The sequence below is a fragment of the Podarcis vaucheri genome, assembly GCF_965113315.1.
Source record: "Podarcis vaucheri genome assembly, chromosome: 2".
NCBI classification, from domain to species: domain Eukaryota; kingdom Metazoa; phylum Chordata; class Lepidosauria; order Squamata; family Lacertidae; genus Podarcis; species Podarcis vaucheri.
In genome coordinates this window covers 53,421,924-53,439,867 of record NC_138760.1, presented here as the reverse complement: position 1 = coordinate 53,439,867, position 17,944 = coordinate 53,421,924, and the positions used below count along the sequence as shown (strand labels likewise).

Below are 17,944 nucleotides of genomic sequence, written 5' to 3'. Positions count from 1 at the left end.
TCTATGCCAGCCCCAAAGATCAGATCCAGCGTGTGGCCTGCTTGATGAGTGGGGCCCAAAACAAACTGGGAGAGCCCTAGTGTTGCCATGGAAGTCACTAGGTCCAGAGCCTGTGAGGAGGGAGTGGCATCGGCATGGACGTTGAAGTCTCCCAAAACCAGTAGGTTTGGGAACTCCAAGGCCCAGCCCGCCACCACCTCCAGCAGGTCTGACAGGGTGGCTGCCGGTGTGCTTGGTGGTCGGTACACCAGCCAGACAGCCAAGCTGGTATGAGGTAGGCAAAACCCCAGATGAGCCTAATTTGTCTGAAGGTAAATTCCATAGTGACTGAAGGCTTCCATAGCAAGATCTTACGCAGCAGCGCCTGCCTGCTCGCCCTTGGGCAGTCCTACACATAAAGCATGGGATGGGTGGGTGGGTGAAGAATCCAGGGCTGACTGGGTGAGGCTGAAGGCTGGGTCCAGCTGACTTTTATAGCCAGGGACGAGGCCAGAGGAAAGAAGCTTTCCTTCTAGTCCACTCCCTAAACAGCACCCCAGGCTCACCCACGATTGACTGCAACCAGGCAAGCCCCAGCAGCCAGTGCAGCCGGTGAATGAGGAAATGATGTCCTTCCCTGGCTGCATCAAAGATGGAAGATTACCTCAGTGCTGCAACTACACACAACTGTGGACCACAACTGCTGCTCCCCTCCCCCACTCAAACTGGCAATAACCTAACCTGCTTTCTCTTATGTTGAGAATGAACTTAGAGTAGGAAATAATAATACAGTACTGGTATGGAATTCACATGTTTCATTTGGCTACACAATGAAAAAGTAGATATGTCACATTTTATTCAGTGATTAAGGAAGGCTGGTACACCTAGCATTATCTTTTCTCAAAATAAAATCAGGAGTTGAAAAAGGGCAGCAGCAGAAGGAACCAAGTGCTATTTAGGCAGTGATCCAACTTTCTTAACAAACAGACCATTTTTCTAGCATAGAGTTTGCAGTTTAATAACGTGCAGCTGCATTATGATTTAACTACACAAGCCCTTAAGTACTGCTCTAGTGCCCATCCTTATTGCTTCAATCAGAAACTAAACAAACACTGTACGTGTATTAAGAGCCAACTTCTTTAGTCATTCTGTACTTCAGAATAAAAACAGCCTCTTTATAATGTACCATTGTATGGTTTCTTTAAAAAAATTGTACCAAGAGCTCATTCAAAATAATTTGAACTTTGCCAATGGAACTGAAAGTTCATGTTTACTTTAATTTTAATGAATGAACCATTATTAATTACTTTTATTTCTATGAGTTTCCTTAAATATGTGGTCTAGTTTTACGAACTTCAAAAAGGATTCCGTGTTCAAGTGAAAGTTTCCTGTTCCAGAGCATACACTTTGCTTTCTCTCTTTTTTTATTCTGTCTTTTTTAAAAAAAAAAAATATAATAATAATATTCTGCCTTTCTACCATCATAAACTGAGGGCGATGTAACTACATTTACCATCCCAAACCTGCTCTACTTCAGCAAAGTTGCTTCATTATGTGTTTTTAAACCATCATCCCTTAAGAACCCAAAGCAATCTTATCTGGCCTCCTGGCTAGAAGGTGTATCAAAAATACAGTAAAAAGTGTGGCCACATTTTCCCTCCTAAGGAAATGGAAGAATATTTTCAGCTTGTAAAAGAAGTCACATTTTGACTGTGTATACCGGTTATATTACCACTTATATGCTCCAGCATGCTTCCGCTGTTGGTGTTTGACGCTGAATATACATGGCATTAGCTGCAATCCATATCTGTCCTGTAGCTTCTTGAGAAATACTACTTTTGATGTATTTCCCCCAAAATCAGCTTCCAACTGATTAGAAAATAGAAAGCACAGTTAACCTGAGGTGTGTATGTTAGAGACAGCCGTTGAACATGTGCAGATGACAGTTTCAGTGATAAAGAGTTCAGCACTGGGTGATGTGCGTTGACTGAAGAGATCCCCCCTCTGGTCTGTACAGCAACGTGATGCTACTTGAAATGATGCAGTGAGGGGAGGGGGAGCGGGAAGACAACATCAAACTGTTTTCAGACCCTAATGTGTTCATAGCCTTTAATGCTACCTCTTTCCTTGTAGGCCTTGAGGCCTATTATTGTGTCATTTCATGGCAGCCTGCTGTGTTTTTCCTTTTACATTTTGGTTTACATTTTGTTTTGTTTTAATTTTTTCCATCACAGATCTCCAATTGCAATTGCATGCTTAGAGGAATTTTTCTCATTTCTATACATGTCAGAATTGTGAGAACAATCAGTACTGGGTAGCCTAGAGGCATAAAAGGGGTGTCTTCTTTGTTGAGATTTCACATGCTTGCAACTACAGTGGAATGCCTTCAGCATATTATCTGGCAGCACTCTTCAAAACAATATATATTTATATTCCTCAGAACCCGCCTTGTTTGCAAGGAGGCCTGGACTGACATCATGCTCTGGCTTAGAAGACAGAGCCTCAACTTGTCTCATTTTCTCATTTTCCAAAGCCTTCATCACTGGCTATGAAAGGAATCTTAATGTTTGTATATTATTATTATTTGCCAGAATTGCAAAATTTGAAGGCATCCCCTTCTGAAACGAACCATGCTAAAAAGAGGCTAATTGATGCAGACATCTTCTTCTTTTGTACTTGGCAATTTAAAAGTTTGAGGCGTTTTAAAATGGGGAAATGAAGAAATGCATACAGTATTGTATTTTTTTTTTATTTTATCTGCAGACTATTATATGTTTAAATAATTACATCATATACTTAGGAGCAGCTAGAAATATGACGGGTCAGAGCCCTCCCACCCCACCCCCCACATACTTCCCCCTACTCATCCTATCCCTACACATCTCTAGCAAGTAATAAGAAACAGTTTACAAAAAAAAGGCAAATAGCGTTTTTTATTTGAAATAATGTTTTATTATTATTTCAAACTAACCCAACAGACATCCGCTTCCTGACTGTATGATTACTTACTTTTTCATATATTCATTTACTGTAAAAACTCACCCTTAAAATAATTTCTATTTTTTGTTATTAATTCAAAAAGTAACAAACTCTTATTCATAAGCAGCCAGGAAAGCTGGGGGGGGGGGTTGTCAGAGAAAAGGAGAAATGGGTTACAGTACACTGACTTGCACATCTACAAAATCCCGTCTGAAAGTCCATGGAGTTCTTCTGCACAAATCTGACTTGAATGCTGCACATTCGTTCAATTATTATGCATTAGCTCCCTCTTGTGGCAGTTCTACACATTTCTTCGTTATACTGAATTTTGTGCGTAAAATACTGGGGAGCAAAATTTGAGCTTTGCTGTTCTGTGAGTTTAGGGTTGCTTTTCCCATTCCTCTTTCATTTGTTTAATCTATTTCTTAATGTATTTATTATGAAGGAAAGGTAGGGCTGCCATATGGCCTGAATTTCCTCCAGTCTGTTTTCTGGTACACCTTGGACACAGTCAGTGCTCAAGGGAAAAACAACAGGGCTTCCTATTTTACACAACTGTTAAATGTGCAAGAACCCCACACTGAGGAGCCAGTGTGAGGTAGTGGTTAAGAGCAGTAGACTTGTAATCTGGTGAACTGGGTTCGCGTCTCCGCTCCTCCACATGCAGCTGCTGGGTGACCTTGGGCCAGTCACACTTCTCTGAAGTCTCTCAGCCTCACTCACCTCACAGAGTGTTTGTTGTAGGGGAGGAAGGGAAAGGAGAATGTTAGCCGCTTGGAGACTCCTTCGGGGGAGTGATAAAGCAGGATATCAAATCCAAACTCTTCTTTTCACCAGGCCAATCTAGGTGTATTCCAGTGACAGTAAACTCAGCCAAGACAATCTCTGTTTCAGCCTTTGCAGTTCCTGACACAAGCATTGATGCTGGTTAAATATTGAAGTAATAGTAATACCTTTGATTTAAGTGATGGGAATTAATTTTAGAAAGATCGCCAGGATGAACACTGCAAGACTAGTGCGACTGGTGTGTAGGTCACTTTAAACTGAAAATCCAGTCCCAGCTAGTGGACAGCCAAGGAATATGATTTGGACCCATGGTGGTTGTATAGCAAAAAGAAAAAAGTATCTAAGACAGTCATTTGCAACTATGAAATATACTGCAAATAAATATACTATTTCCAGTAACATTTTAAGAAACGTTTAATATGAAGTCACAAGCGTTATTTCAAACACTTATTAGTAGCTGTATACTACTAAGTAAATCAGCAGTTATAACTAAACTAAAGGTTCTGTTAATACTAGGGGTGTGCAGCAGATTTGAATGAATCCTGAATCTTGAAGCAGGTGGTTCAGAAGGATTCTGGGCTTGTTCAACCCTACAGAAACCAAGTAGGGACCTACAAAGCACTTAGTGGCTGCACTTTGGGTTGACAGTGGACATCAGACAATATTTATTTTAAATTTGCCTACAGGCGTGTGAGACAGCGCTGGAGCTGTGACAAACACAAGGCCCACATTCCTAGAACTAGCCAAGTCAGTAAAAGAATGGAAGCTGGAAAGTCCATCAAGACATGAAAGCAATAGATTACTAAAATGTGAGTAGTAACAATGAGCAACTTTCCTATTATTTACAGTGGAAGTAGATCACAGACCAGACGGTGATGAAATGTAAGATTTGTTTATTTTTAATAGATTTTTCCAAGTGTGAAATTTCCTGGTTTTAGATGTATGGTTTGTTTTTTATTCTTAAATTGTATTTGGAGCCATGATTCATGGAAATGGGACTGTATACGATTTGTTTAAGATTTATTGTAATGGCTAGTGACAAATGGCTTGATACGTTTTCTAATGAAAAAAAAATGAAAACAGTGTTTTTATAAAATTATTAATTCCCGTAAGGAAATGAGTCGTATGACACTTTAAAGACCAAGTAATTTATTGCAGTATGAGCTTTCATAAAATGAAGATTACTTCCTCAGACAGTGAAGGTGTTAGAAATACATTATATATGCACAGAGGAAAACTCTTTTGCAAGGTGAGATTAAAAGATAAAGGAAGACATTGTGAAAGCTTATATATGCAATGGAATTCAACGTCACACTTTGATGAACATTCTGTCTGCTCAAGCGTTTCAGCCTGCCAGACCGAGTGGTCACTCCCCCCTGCCCCCCCACCAGCTTGCTGTTCAACACACACCCTGAGCCAATTTTGGGGGTGCACAGGGGTAGGGGGGGAGTCCTGTTATGCAAGCGCAACTCCTTGTGCAGGACTTCTGATAGGGCTCTTTAGGTGAATCATCCCAATAATATTTGGACTCATGCAGATGGCATTCAGCATTCATCCTGATTTGCTTGCACAAAGTTAACACGGTGATTGGACTATGTCTGATCCTTATTGAGCATTTCTCCTGATTTTTTAATGGGGTGCTTATATGAGCATTGATCCAGCACTCATCCTGACTTGCTTACAAGGTTTTTATACATATTCCTGTTAATTATTCGAACGTTCCACTTACATTGCTTACATAGCCAAAAGAGCAACAGCAACGGGCAAAAGCGAAGTATCAGGATATTTTGGTGAATTGCACAACATGTAGAAGTATGGGTGGGGAAAAACACCTATAGAAGACGAAAATGTAAGAGGAGAGGAGAACCCTCCCCACAAAAACATACCAGTAGGGATTGAGACACGGATAGGGATAGGACGCGGGTGGCGCTGTGGGTAAAACCTCAGCACCTAGGACTTGCCGATCGTATGGTCGGCGGTTCGAATCCCCACGGTGGGGTGCGCTCCCGTCGTTCGGTCCCAGCGCCTGCCAACCTAGCAGTTCGAAAGCACCTCCGGGTGCAAGTAGATAAATAGGGACCGCTTACCAGCGGGAAGGTAAACGGCGTTCCATGTGCTGCGCTGGCTCGCCAGATGCAGCTTGTCACGCTGGCCACGTGACCAGGAAGTGTCTGGCTCCCGGCAGCGCTGGCTCCCGGCCTCTAGAGTGAGATGAGCGCACAACCCTAGAGTCTGGCAAGACTGGCCCGTACGGGCAGGGGTACCTTTACCTTTACCTTTTTAGGGATTGAGAATGCTTAGTGCCCACACAATGCTGAGCAACTGTTGAGTGGTGGAGGGACAGACTGAAACACAGAATGGGAAGAGTCGCTGCAGAAGGATGGCAGAGAAACAAAAGCATAGGCACCCACCCACTCACTTTCCCACCAACCTGCACCCTCCCTGGACTGGAACACTGGACAGCAGCACTGCACACTGCAATGTGTTGCTGCAGATCCCACTTGTCCTGCCTAAAGTTCATTCACCTGCACATCTTCCATTCTGCCTCCAAGGATGATATGGAATGGAGGATATAACAGCCCCTTTCACTTGTTTTCTTTACATATTCTGCATTGCACATGGGGCAGGACCATGGCAGCTGGCCACACCCACAACATGTGTGTGCTCAGCTAGCTAAAGGAAAGGGACATGTATTCACAGATGGTTTGTAACAGTTAGAACCCTTACTTACTAATTCAGCCAAATTTCATTAGCAAGGATTTACTCGGGGGTGTCATCAGCAGTTGGAGTGGTTCTGATCCGCTCTGTGCATGCAGCTGAGTGTCTCAGAGGAAGAGCTAATATATGCTAACACTACATTAGGATTGAGTACCACTCAACAGCTCCAACAGAAAAGACCGCTGCTCTCACTGAAGATTTTAGTGCCAACAGAAGGTAGATAATTACCACCTTGATATGCAACTTCCATCTTAACAGTGTTTAGTCTAATACATCATTTACTTGTATTACTAAGACAGCAGTAGCTATTGCTAACATATGATAATTTAAGGTTGGAATCACTTAGTTCACAGACTGTGAAAAACAAATTACTCTTTGAAGAAATTCTATTCATACATTCCACCCATGAGAAGCGCCCCTCTCTATATTTGAAAGATTATGCCATCTTTAAGCCATCGTGAGATTATTAGCAATAGCAGAGCTAGCTATATGAAAGCACAGTAGTTTATATAAATAGCCGAGGGTGGCCAATGTAGCTTTATTTTGGTTTTTGCAGGAGTCCACAAGCTCAAACTACCACTCCATGTGGCCTCTACATACAGAGCGCAATTATGGCTGGTTTTATGCTAGCCAACATGACCTGAACATTAGTTAAGTGTGAAAAATTCAGCAAATACATCCATATATTTATTTAAGATAGGATCATATGGGTCTGTTTCGCCTGTCTTTGAAACCCTTTTGTTTAGTCAGTCAGCAATGTTGAAGTTTTCATTTTTGGAAAACATTTAAAAGCAAATAAAGCCCTTCCAATATTTTTCAGGGCAAATGTTTCCTAGGCCTTCTGATTACCAAAGTATTACTCAATGTTGGCAAGCAATTAAAGATACAACCCTCTTGTAGGGGCTACGTTCATTATCCTTATAATTCCTTACCGGGTCCATTTAAGAAATGCATAAAGACTAGCAACTACTCCATAAGGGGTAGATGCATTTTATGTGGAATCCAACATAGCGCTGTGTCTTGCAGGTGTGCAGGGGATGAGGTCTGCTCAGGCAGTAGTACTTTCCTCCCTCTCCTCCCGCTATGCACCTCCTAAATGTGTGCTATGGGTCCCCCACCTACTCTCCAGAGAAGATTTAGAGGGTGCAGAGGAAAACTCATTACATGAGCGGACCTTGTTCCACATGCACAACAACGTGTTTGAATCCTGCCCTTTTACTACCCATTAACTTAGTTTGGAGAGGCCCTTTTGGAGCGCTTTGCAATCCTTTTTGTTTTAATGACCCTCACTGCTCATCCCTAACTCAATATCATTTATGAACCAATTAAAAAAACACAGGTACCAATACCAATCCTTGGGGGAAACTACTTTCTACATGGGAGAACTGTCCTTCCTGTTATGTAGCCAGTTCCTGATCCCTAAGAGGACCTCCCTACTTACCTAGGGAGTATGTCCAACTGAAATGAAAGTGGCTTTACTTCTGAATTCACTTGTCCTGTTAGAAGAGAAAGGACACAATCATTTTCAAGTGTGTGTCAGCATTTGATAGCTGTAGTCTTCAGGGTGTTGGATAGATTCAACAAAAAAAGATTCACCAGCTTTTTTCTTGAATTCTTTTTGCACCAAGTTGCACTGCAGTGGTAAGGCTGAACATTATGACCTTTAATTATGCTTGATATTTTGTGGCTCTTTCGCTTGCGACCAAGCTACTCAGAATCAATGGCTAAACTGAGAATTGTACTCATTCCGTTCAGCATGTGGTGTAGGCCTTCGCAACCCTAAGCCACAAGAGAGCATTGCAGCTATTTGCATCTTTCCCAGATCATCTTCCCCTCCCCCTTTTTTAAAACTTGGGTATCTTTTCCGTAAATCACTTTCTGATCAAAAGCACAGGATCTTGGAAGACATCCATGCAAGTTATTGGAACAGGATGCTGCAGCACATTCTTATCACTGTGGGTTGCTTCATTGTGCTTTTGAGCCAAAAGCCTGATCCAATTTTTTCACACTTTTATGCAATGCTATGTGAAGCTCTGCCAGCGCAACTTGTATTCTTCTGCAAGCCAGGATTCCCGAACGCTCTCATCTACTTCCCTGATGCTAAGCAGGCTCGTGCATGCACGAGCTAATGGAGCAGACTTCACAGAATTTTAATCTTTAAGCTCATAAGTTCTTTTGACAGCCCTATTCACTTTCACCTAGTAAATATGAAGGTTGCTTCCATTTTCACATAGCACTTCCATCACTGACCAATTGAGAGGACCATAAGTGAGTTCTGTTTGCTGCTTCAAAAATGGATGAACAGAGTATGGCTACAGGGCTCCTTTGGGACAAAGGATGGGATAAAATTTAATATGTAAATTAAAAAAAAGTAATTCTCTTTTCTTCCTGGTTCAGGATTAACAGCGAATTTATAAACACTGCAACTTTCGCTTGACATCCCATTTGCAAACAGCCCCATCCAAATCTTGGTATTGTTGATTCCGTATATCTGTATTTAGCATGTGTTTTCCATTAAGACTTATATCAAAGTAGTTTCTAGTGCAAAGAGCATGGTACCAGTTCTATACAAGCTAGCATGCATTTATAGGCAAAAAGATTTTCCCAGCTCAGTTACCTGTACAAGAAATTGCAGATCATTTTGACATCCTTAAGGAAACAATGCTGAATATGCCTTTGGGCTTTGCCTTTAGCGTGGAGCATGCTGAACTGAGATTTCGACAAACCTATTAGCAGGCTGAGTTTGCATCCATTAAAACAAATGAATCCACAATGGAATAGCAGTAAAAAGGGCCTTTCTTGACTCGCACCTGGCTTCCAGTTCCACGTTGCCTTAATGGGGGCAGCCCCCACGACAGCAGAAGATAGTTGGCGAAGGAAAAACAATGATGATTGAGGGTAATCATTCTTGTAAATTCCTCCCAAGGGACAGAGGGAATGGGGCTTTACTCAAAGTCCATATCGGTACCTGGCACTCGCTCTAGCATGGAAGGCGGGGGCAGGGAGGCACTGAGTGCAAAAGCACTTTGCCTGGTGAAAACCCTCCAACGTCGCCATTAAGAAGCAGAGGTTCTACTGCTAATTAGAGCTTAATTGGAGTAAAGTACAGGCACATGCTAGAAGAGATGAGATCACAAACTGCGGAACAAACCAACTGCAAGGACTTTCAAGTTTGAACTCGAGATAAGACTTCATTTGGTGCAAAAGACGGTGGGGAGGAGGGGAGCCTACTGTTTCTTTATTTAAAGTTTTCTTATCTACATTTATGATTCGGCAACCCTCCTCTGAATGTTAGTTCAAATTATATTTGTACAAGTGAGGATGGAAGAAATTGGATTATAAATATGGAATATAACACCAAACGGAACTGTTTGTGTAACAAAAATGGGAAAGGGAGGGAAGCTGTATTTTGCAAAAGGTGTATGATGGAAACTTAGAGCTGACTCTTCCCCATCCTATATTATTTACAAAGAGAACTTAATAATGCTAAGAAGACTTGGAATTTAATTTAATTGGAAGTATAATTGCTCATATATCTTCAGTTGGAAGGAAGGATGAAAGGAGTCTATGAGCTGCCAAGGAACTGATAAGGTTCTTCACTGAGTCATCTGCAGTTCGACAGACTACTCTCCTTCCCAGGCTGAGAGGAAAAATGGTGACAACAGTTTATTTACTGGGACAGAGCAACTATTGCATCTGTTGTTAAAGTTCTCTGTCCAAAAAACCCCACTATAATAATTGGCCAGAAGGAGCCTGAGTTTCACTTTCTCTTTCTATCTATTCTTTCTGGTGTGCTGTTCTGTACATAGTATGCTTAGTATTAAGGTTTAGACTTATTATAAGTATTGTAAGTTTAAGTTAAGTCTGCTGCAACTGGATTTCTTATGGACAGTGCCAATCCTGGGTGTATTGGATTTGTGACCATTATGCTCATTTGCCTTCAGTAGCAGTAAAGCTCTGCTGGATTAAATACAATTGCCTCTGGTCTATTTTGGGGGAATCCTGCAACGTGTTTGAGTTTTTACTCTGCTAACTAGGAGCGTCTCCACCCCCATCGTTCAGCCCGGACACTGAGATCCAGCGCCGAGGGCCTTCTGGCGGTTCCCTCATTGCGAGAAGTGAGGCTACAGGGAACCAGACAGAGGGCCTTCTTGGTAGTGGCGCCCGCCCTGTGGAACGCCCTCCCATCAGATGTCAAAGAGATAAACAACTACCTGACATTCAGAAGACATCTGAAGGCAGCCCTGTTCAGGGAAGTTTGTAATATGTAATGCTGTACTGTTTTTAACACTTGATTGGGAGCCGCCCAGAGTGGCTGGGGAAACTCAGCCAGATGGGCGGGGTATAAATAATAAATTATTACTATTATTATTAACTATACATTGGAGTTCTGCTCTGGATCAATATTGAGTAGAATTTCATGACAGTACAGAGGTAGGAAGGGGGAGGAGAGGAGGGGGGAGTTTTGTTGCCCGAGTGGAAGCCTGTTTTGCAACAGTGTTGGATACAGCCCGGTGTTAGAATGAACCCAGTGGTAAACACACAGTGAGATGGAAGTCATCTCTACTGTGATCAAAGCTGCCAAGGAAAGTGTAGCTGTCATCATGGACATCCCTGTCTCTGCATGTATGCTTCAAATCGTGCTAATGTTGCTTCTCAAGACAATGTACTCACATACATGTTTGTGTGGAGGAATTTGGCAAATACAGAAAATGCCAAAGCCGCAGCCAAATAGTGCACACGATCTGCCTGCACCCATCAGCCAGCCAGGCTTTGCAAATCGCAGTGTGTCGCTGTGTCCACACATTCTCTCCCAGCCTAACTAGAGATGCTGGTAATTGAGCCTGGGACCTTCTGCACGGAAAGCAGATGGTCTCTCTCACCAAGCTACAGCCCTGTCCTCTATAAATGCACATGCAGCCTGCTTTACGTGTTAGGTGGATTTGTACTTCTGCAAAAGACTTCAGTATCTCATGGAAAGACGTGGTTTCAACTGATGAACATTAGCAACGTGCACAATGGAAGCAGAGGGTGCAGTAAAAAGTGGCTGGATGCCTGTATGCGGAGGGACGTCACTGGGAATTCACGTTTCTTTTTTTCTTGCACCACTCAAATTTCTTCTTGATCCATGAATCATTGTAATTTCTAAGTAAAGCATAATTAGAAGGAATGTAGACCTCCATGTCGTATAATTGAAAAATATGTTTATGGAATAAATCAATAGCAGCCTGTTTTGCAAAAGTGGCTTTGAACTGGCTAATTGGATTAGCAGCAGATGGTGGCTTTTCAATTGTCTTGGCTTAGAGCAACTGATTGCTTTTAAAAAATAATAATCACAAAAGACTTTTATTTAAGACAGCTATTCCATAATCTGGGAATATCTATCTATTCTCATCTGCCTGTGGCCTATTGTGCAATTTGAGTAATTCATAACTTTAGCGCTCATCTTATTTCACTTGTTTAAAAACAGCACTGTGTTGACAGACACATTTTCCCCTTTAGGACAATGTGTTCCATTGCAACATTGTTCCTATAAATTAAGCATGTTGCTTTGCTAGGAATTTTAACAGGATCTTCCTATTGTACCAGATTCTTTGGTTTCTGCCTCTGTTTTGCTTCTTTCACATCTATTAATGACAGTATTGGAGTGAAGAGCCAAGCTCTAATTTGAGTTTTATAATTTCTTAACTTAAGCATTTTTTTTCACTTGCTGCAATAAACCTCTGTTTTGCCTTATTTATTCATTTTTAATAGAATTGTATCAGTGTTTTAATGCACTCTGAAAGCTTGGTTTAGAGCCCAATAAGCATTTTCTATTTCCATTGCTGTCTTTTGAAGTTAAAAGCAGTAAAACTCTATATGGAGTTTCCTTTGATACTTCAGAAGCTCCAGCTGGTGTGTAGCAGACAACCTGTCACATTGTCCTCTCATCCTCATAGGGTAACATCTCACAGCAAAACTTTTCAGTAACCAGAGATTAGAAGCCAGGTTTCTCTGTAGCAAACCAGGATAAAATGATGGCCAGAGACAGTTACAACACAGGGGGCAGTACACTAACAAGGTCAAAGTGGGGGGGGGGGGGACAAATAGATGCTCTGGTCTAGAATATAATTAAGAAGGTGAGGGGGGCAAGTCAGTCTTGTAGCCTGTTAAAAAGAATTGAAGAAAGGGGTCTTGAAATGGCAGGATATTGATCCTCAAGTGGCAGCCTTGCCATTTCCTTTTGATAGGCCACTATTCTGCATATATGGACAGTGTGTTCATTATTTATCAAACATTCACACCCTTTAAAACCCCAGGTGTCATGAAGTATTATAATGGGGGAAAGTACAACAAAGGTCTCCTGCACTGGTAGGGCCAGTTCTTTTGATCACCCTTCGTGATGGAACTGTTGTAAAGCTGCTGTACGGAACAGGCCTTTTAAAATAAGAAGGGCAGGTTACCAAAAAAAAAAAAAGATGGCCAGGTGGCAAGTCTCGATCTGCTCGGTCACCTGCTTTTATCAGCTTTGCATAAGTACCTGGCACCAATTCATGTTCTTTTCTAAACTGGAAGGTTTCCAGTTTCACAGTTTATGTTTCCTGGAGTAACTGCAAGCAGGGACAATTATCTTTTCATTGCATTTTGTTTATGTCGTCTGTACTGTGAAGTATCATACTGATCCATGCCTATATATGCTATCTTACTCTTAATCATTTTTTATTTTATCACTATAATTTATATCCCACACAAAACCACACCCACACTATAATAGAACAATAGCAAACTTGTTCTTATGTTATTTGACAGCTGACTGTATTCATTATTTGACAATAATTAGCAAGGGGACTGTTAGAAGTTCTGTATTGTTTTTATTACCTTAGGCTTCAACATGTCTGTCTAAATTAAATTCAACGACACCAGATCTTTAGGGTTATCCTTTTAAGGTTAAATGCTAAACTTATTTTTTGTTCAAGAAAATGCATTAGCATTGAGTCTATTGCAACATTTCAGTTTCTAAGTTTTGCACACAGAGATCCAAAGCTTGATCATTGGCATCTCTAGTTCAAAAGGCCAGGTAGTAAGCCAGGCATAGGCAAACTTGGCCATCCAGATGTTTTGGGACTACAATTCCCATCATCCCTGACCACTAGTCCTGTTAGCTAGGGATCATGGGAGTTGTAGTCCCAAAACATCTTGAGGGCCGAGTTTGCCTATTCCTGTAGTGTTTTAAAACGCCGTGAAGAGCTCAGTCTGCCACAGTGGACAACACTGGGTTAAATGGGGGAAATAATCTGGTCTTCTATAAGACAAATTCCTAAGTTTGTACCAATTTATCAATTGCTATTTTGTATGGAGCAGGTAGAATACATCAAGTGGTACTGCTAAGATCCCTAGGGCTGCCATTGCATGCATACTTTTTTCAAATAAGCATGCATGTGACTACGTGTTGTTTGAAAAACAGAGAACCGTACATTCTGTTCTGTAAAAAAAAGGGGGGAGAGATACTACTACCAATATAATTTCTGATAAAGCAGGAAAAATGGGATTAATTTTGTAAACCTGCATTACTTTAGTTGGGACACATGCACTATTTTTCATGCACACTCCCAATCTTCTGTCTATTTGTTTTTTACTTGCCAAGATTAAAGCATCTTTACAGTCCATCCATCCTGTTTTTCATCACTTTTCTTTCCATACACGAGTTTTGCAATAGGAAAGGGCATTTCTTCAAAGTGGACTCCTCACTCGCAGCTGTAACAGTATCAATCTATGTGGGCTTGAACTGGTACAGAAATAGCTATGGGAGCTTATTCTCAGCTTGAGAGCAGGAAATGGTTTACCAATTGCCGAAGCAAAATGTTAAGAAACTTTTCATTTAAAAACCCCTATTTTACCCTTCAGTAAACAAAGTGGTTTTGTTTATTTCTTTAAAGTAAACTTATCTAGTCCCCTGCATTGCCAAGTACAGCTGTTCATGCCAATGTGAGCTGCTAGTATTTGCCTGCAGCTTCCATGCAGCTTCCCCAGCACTGGGTTTCTGGAAACCAGATCACAATTAAACCTCTTTCCAACCGTCCAAATTCCATGACATGTAGAAAACCTTTAACATGCTTTGTAAATTACCTATCGCAACAACTCCTGAGAAGGGCCTGTGAAATAGTCGATTGTTCGATAGAATGTTTATGCAACCATAGAAAGAAACAGGAACAATATTAAAGTCCAGAAGGATGGGCAAACAGGTTTATCAGAAACACACTAAGGCTGAAGTTGTGCATGCACTGTCAAGCGCGTTAATGGTCTCTCAGGAATCTTCCCTTCAGCTTCTCAAGAACATAAGGATAGCCCCCCTGGATCAGTCCAGGCTCCTGTTCTTACAGTGACCAACCAAATGCTCTTGGGAATCTTGTGACCAGTTTAAAAGCTGCTCTGCCACCTTTTTGTTTTTAGGTGCCAGCAGTTTGTTTCCATCGCGGTTCAAATGGAGGAGCCCATTCCTCTTGTAAAGGCCTGGCTTGTCCCATAATGTTCCCCAGGGCCTAACAAATCCAAAACCCTCTTCCCAATACCATTGTGTCATCCACACATCAAGACTGCAAAACTCTGCCTGTCCAGCTGGCCCCGTAGCATTTCGATAAAGCTACCGGTACCTTGTTGGTCCTGGTTTTCAACACCCAACTAACAGCCTAAAGATCACCAGTAAGATGTGAAAAACTGTTATTACACCACCCCTCTGCCTGTCTGCCATTTCTCATTGGGAGATCCCTGTCTGAGGTAGTTTGTCCACTTATAATTGCAGTGTATTACTTTCAAAAGCCTGTCTATGATGATCATAGTCTTCTATTCAAAACTGTAATTTGCATTTGTTCAGCTGTTATTTCCATCATTGTTCCAGCGTTGAGTAAACAGACAGTGTCAGCTTTTGGGATATTACATATTCACGTTCTTCTATATTCTGCAAGTTATGTGAGATGTTCTCAGTGGTGGTCACGAGGGCCCTATATTTTAGTATATATTGAAACCACATTGTTGCATACCATGAGTCTTATTTCATGTTCCTTGCTTCACTGCAGCCACTCACATTCTGCTAAAACCTACTATGCTATTTGACATCTATCTTTTATAAACAAGTCCCTCTAATGCATTTTCAGAGAGGGTTACTTACCAGATGAAGCTGTTTCAGCCTGAACATTTTAAACTATTAAACCTAGGCTTTCCACATTAGCCAAAGCACATATTTTAACCCCTGTGACTATTTCATGCTTAACTCCATAAAGCTAAGACAGAAAAGACGACTAATGTAAAGAGACCTTGCTATTTGCCTTGCTGATGCTGATGCTGTTTATTCTCTTAACAATAAGTTTTGCAGTTCCCAATAAGAAATAAATATTAGTTGATTAGTGAATATTGTTGGTCACTGATGGTCTCTACATGAACATACACCTTCGTTTTAAAATGTGATATATAAGAGATATGTTCCATTTACTTCATTTTTGCCCGTCGTGCATATGAGGAAACATTTCTCCTTAAAAGGCCAGAAGGGTCACCACTGCAAAGAAAACTCTGGTCAATGGGATGATCATAAAAAGAAGGTTGTATCCAACTAAGTTCTACTCAAAGAAGACCCACTGAAATTAATGGACCTCATTTAGCCATGTCCATTAATTTTAAAGGGTTGACTCTGAATATTACTAGCACTGGTTACAACCCATACATTTGTTTTTGTAAATAGCTACCAAACTTTTAAGTTTTTTGTTCTGTTCAGCTCAGCTAAGAAATTAAGATGCTGGTTTAAAAAAACTGAGGATGGCCAGCCCTTGAGCCAGAAGCTGCATCTGTTGCTGTTTGTGACCACAGCATAAGAATGACTGCTGCTGCCGTCATCCATCTTCCTTTCCTTCTGTTCCATGTTCTGTGATACAGAACTGGAGTTTCATTTGCTACCAGAAGAAGGAAAGCAGGAGAAGAGAATGGACTGCCACACTACTGAGAAGCGTATCACCTTTCTGACCGAAAGTTAATGTGCTGGCACTGTTAAACAAGAGAAAAGTGTCTCCTGATCAGGACCCTAAGTGTGTTGATTGCAATCATGTCAAGGATTTAGCTGAAAAGCAGTCGTGTGCTACTGACTGTGTTCTAGTTTTGGACTATTTTAGAGAGTTCCAACTGTTTCTGGTTAAACTAAAATGTGTCTGAAACAACAGTTTGGCTTTTCTTTTCTTTTTTTGGCACTGGCAGCATGCATAAGCATGCTTCAGCTCAGCCAATTCTCTTTTAGACAGATCTTTCAATGTAAAGCTTTTTTCAGTGCTCTTGAGCAAGTTTTTGATAACATTGTCCTGTGCAAGCAATATATCCTTCAACATCTCACAGACATAAATATAGGTACGTCTGTTGTACACCTTCTCTGACCCTTTATTGGTCATAGTAAATATAGCTATATGCTGCACACACGTGCACACACACATCTTAGGGCTGTGCCATTTAAAAGTCTAGTGGGGCCTAACATTCTGTTCCTAATAAACTAGAATTGCTTGAAAATATACTTGAATACACTTGAAAAGCTCCACACACAGAACAAGGGGCAAAGTGTCCTGATGGTATAGACTGGGCTGTTCACATGTGAGGGTTTATTTTCAGGCATCCATGTTCAGTGCGCATCAGGGATGGCGCTAGTCCAGCTGCACATCATTGCAGATGAGGTTTATTCTATAAGTTTTAGGATGGCCTGAGCTAGAAGCCAGAAAAAATAGATAGATAGATAGATAGTGAAGTGTAGGTGGGTCCCCACGAATCAAGACATAGCAATAACAGCAAGAACCTTTATTGAACTAACAGAACTGGATAACGGGGGCAAAGCAACTGCTTATATACATTTCTGAAGGCCTGAGCCACTTCCACTCCCAACGTGATTGGCTGTCTAAACTCCCAAGCTGCAATTCATAACTCAGAGTTTAAGGGCCAATGGCAGCGGCCCAAATCCTGAAATGTTCTGTGACTGGATATCATGTATCAAATCAGAACACAGGGGCTCAGAATCCTTAGTCCAGACTCAAGCTCAGGCAAACACAGACCAAAGGGCTAAGCAACTGTTTGCCACCAGCTCCAAGGAACAGACAAGCCAGAAACTGCTGAGGGAATAGAACAATCTATGTCACTCTTTCTCAAAAAGAATAAGAAAAATGGACAACAATAGGGAATGAAGACAGCTTAAGCAAAGGGTGAAAGTGCATTTTTTGGTATCCGGGTGCAAGGGTGGGTCGTCTGTATGGGAGGTTTCCATACTTGCTGTTCAAGGGGGACTTTCTTTTCTGCTTTATAACCTAATCAGCAGCGTGGGAAGTCATAATCCAGAAGTGTCTATAGTTTCTGTGCCAATTATGCTCTTGCCTTGAGCACAGGAAACCATCTACCAGGTGAGAGTCATGAGATTACTGGTTTGGATAGCAGTACCTTTTGGCCTGAAAAGAGTCTGCAACTTTGACTATGTGGGATGTCTAAC

General features: G+C 41.4%; 1 long non-coding RNA gene across 2 annotated transcripts in view; it reads left to right on the top strand.

Annotated features, from left to right (window-relative positions):
• LOC309526814 overlaps positions 1-17,944 on the top strand; it is a 39,908-nt gene that overhangs the window by 4,106 nt on the left and 17,858 nt on the right. The window contains exons 2-4 of one of the 2 annotated variants that reach the window (XR_014216952.1): positions 1,842-1,986; positions 4,431-4,553; positions 10,005-10,107. This is a non-coding gene — a long non-coding RNA (uncharacterized lncRNA). Of the gene's footprint in view, positions 1-1,841; positions 1,987-4,430; positions 4,554-10,004; positions 10,108-17,944 lie in introns of those variants that run through there. The other variant, XR_014216951.1, reaches the window with a different exon arrangement.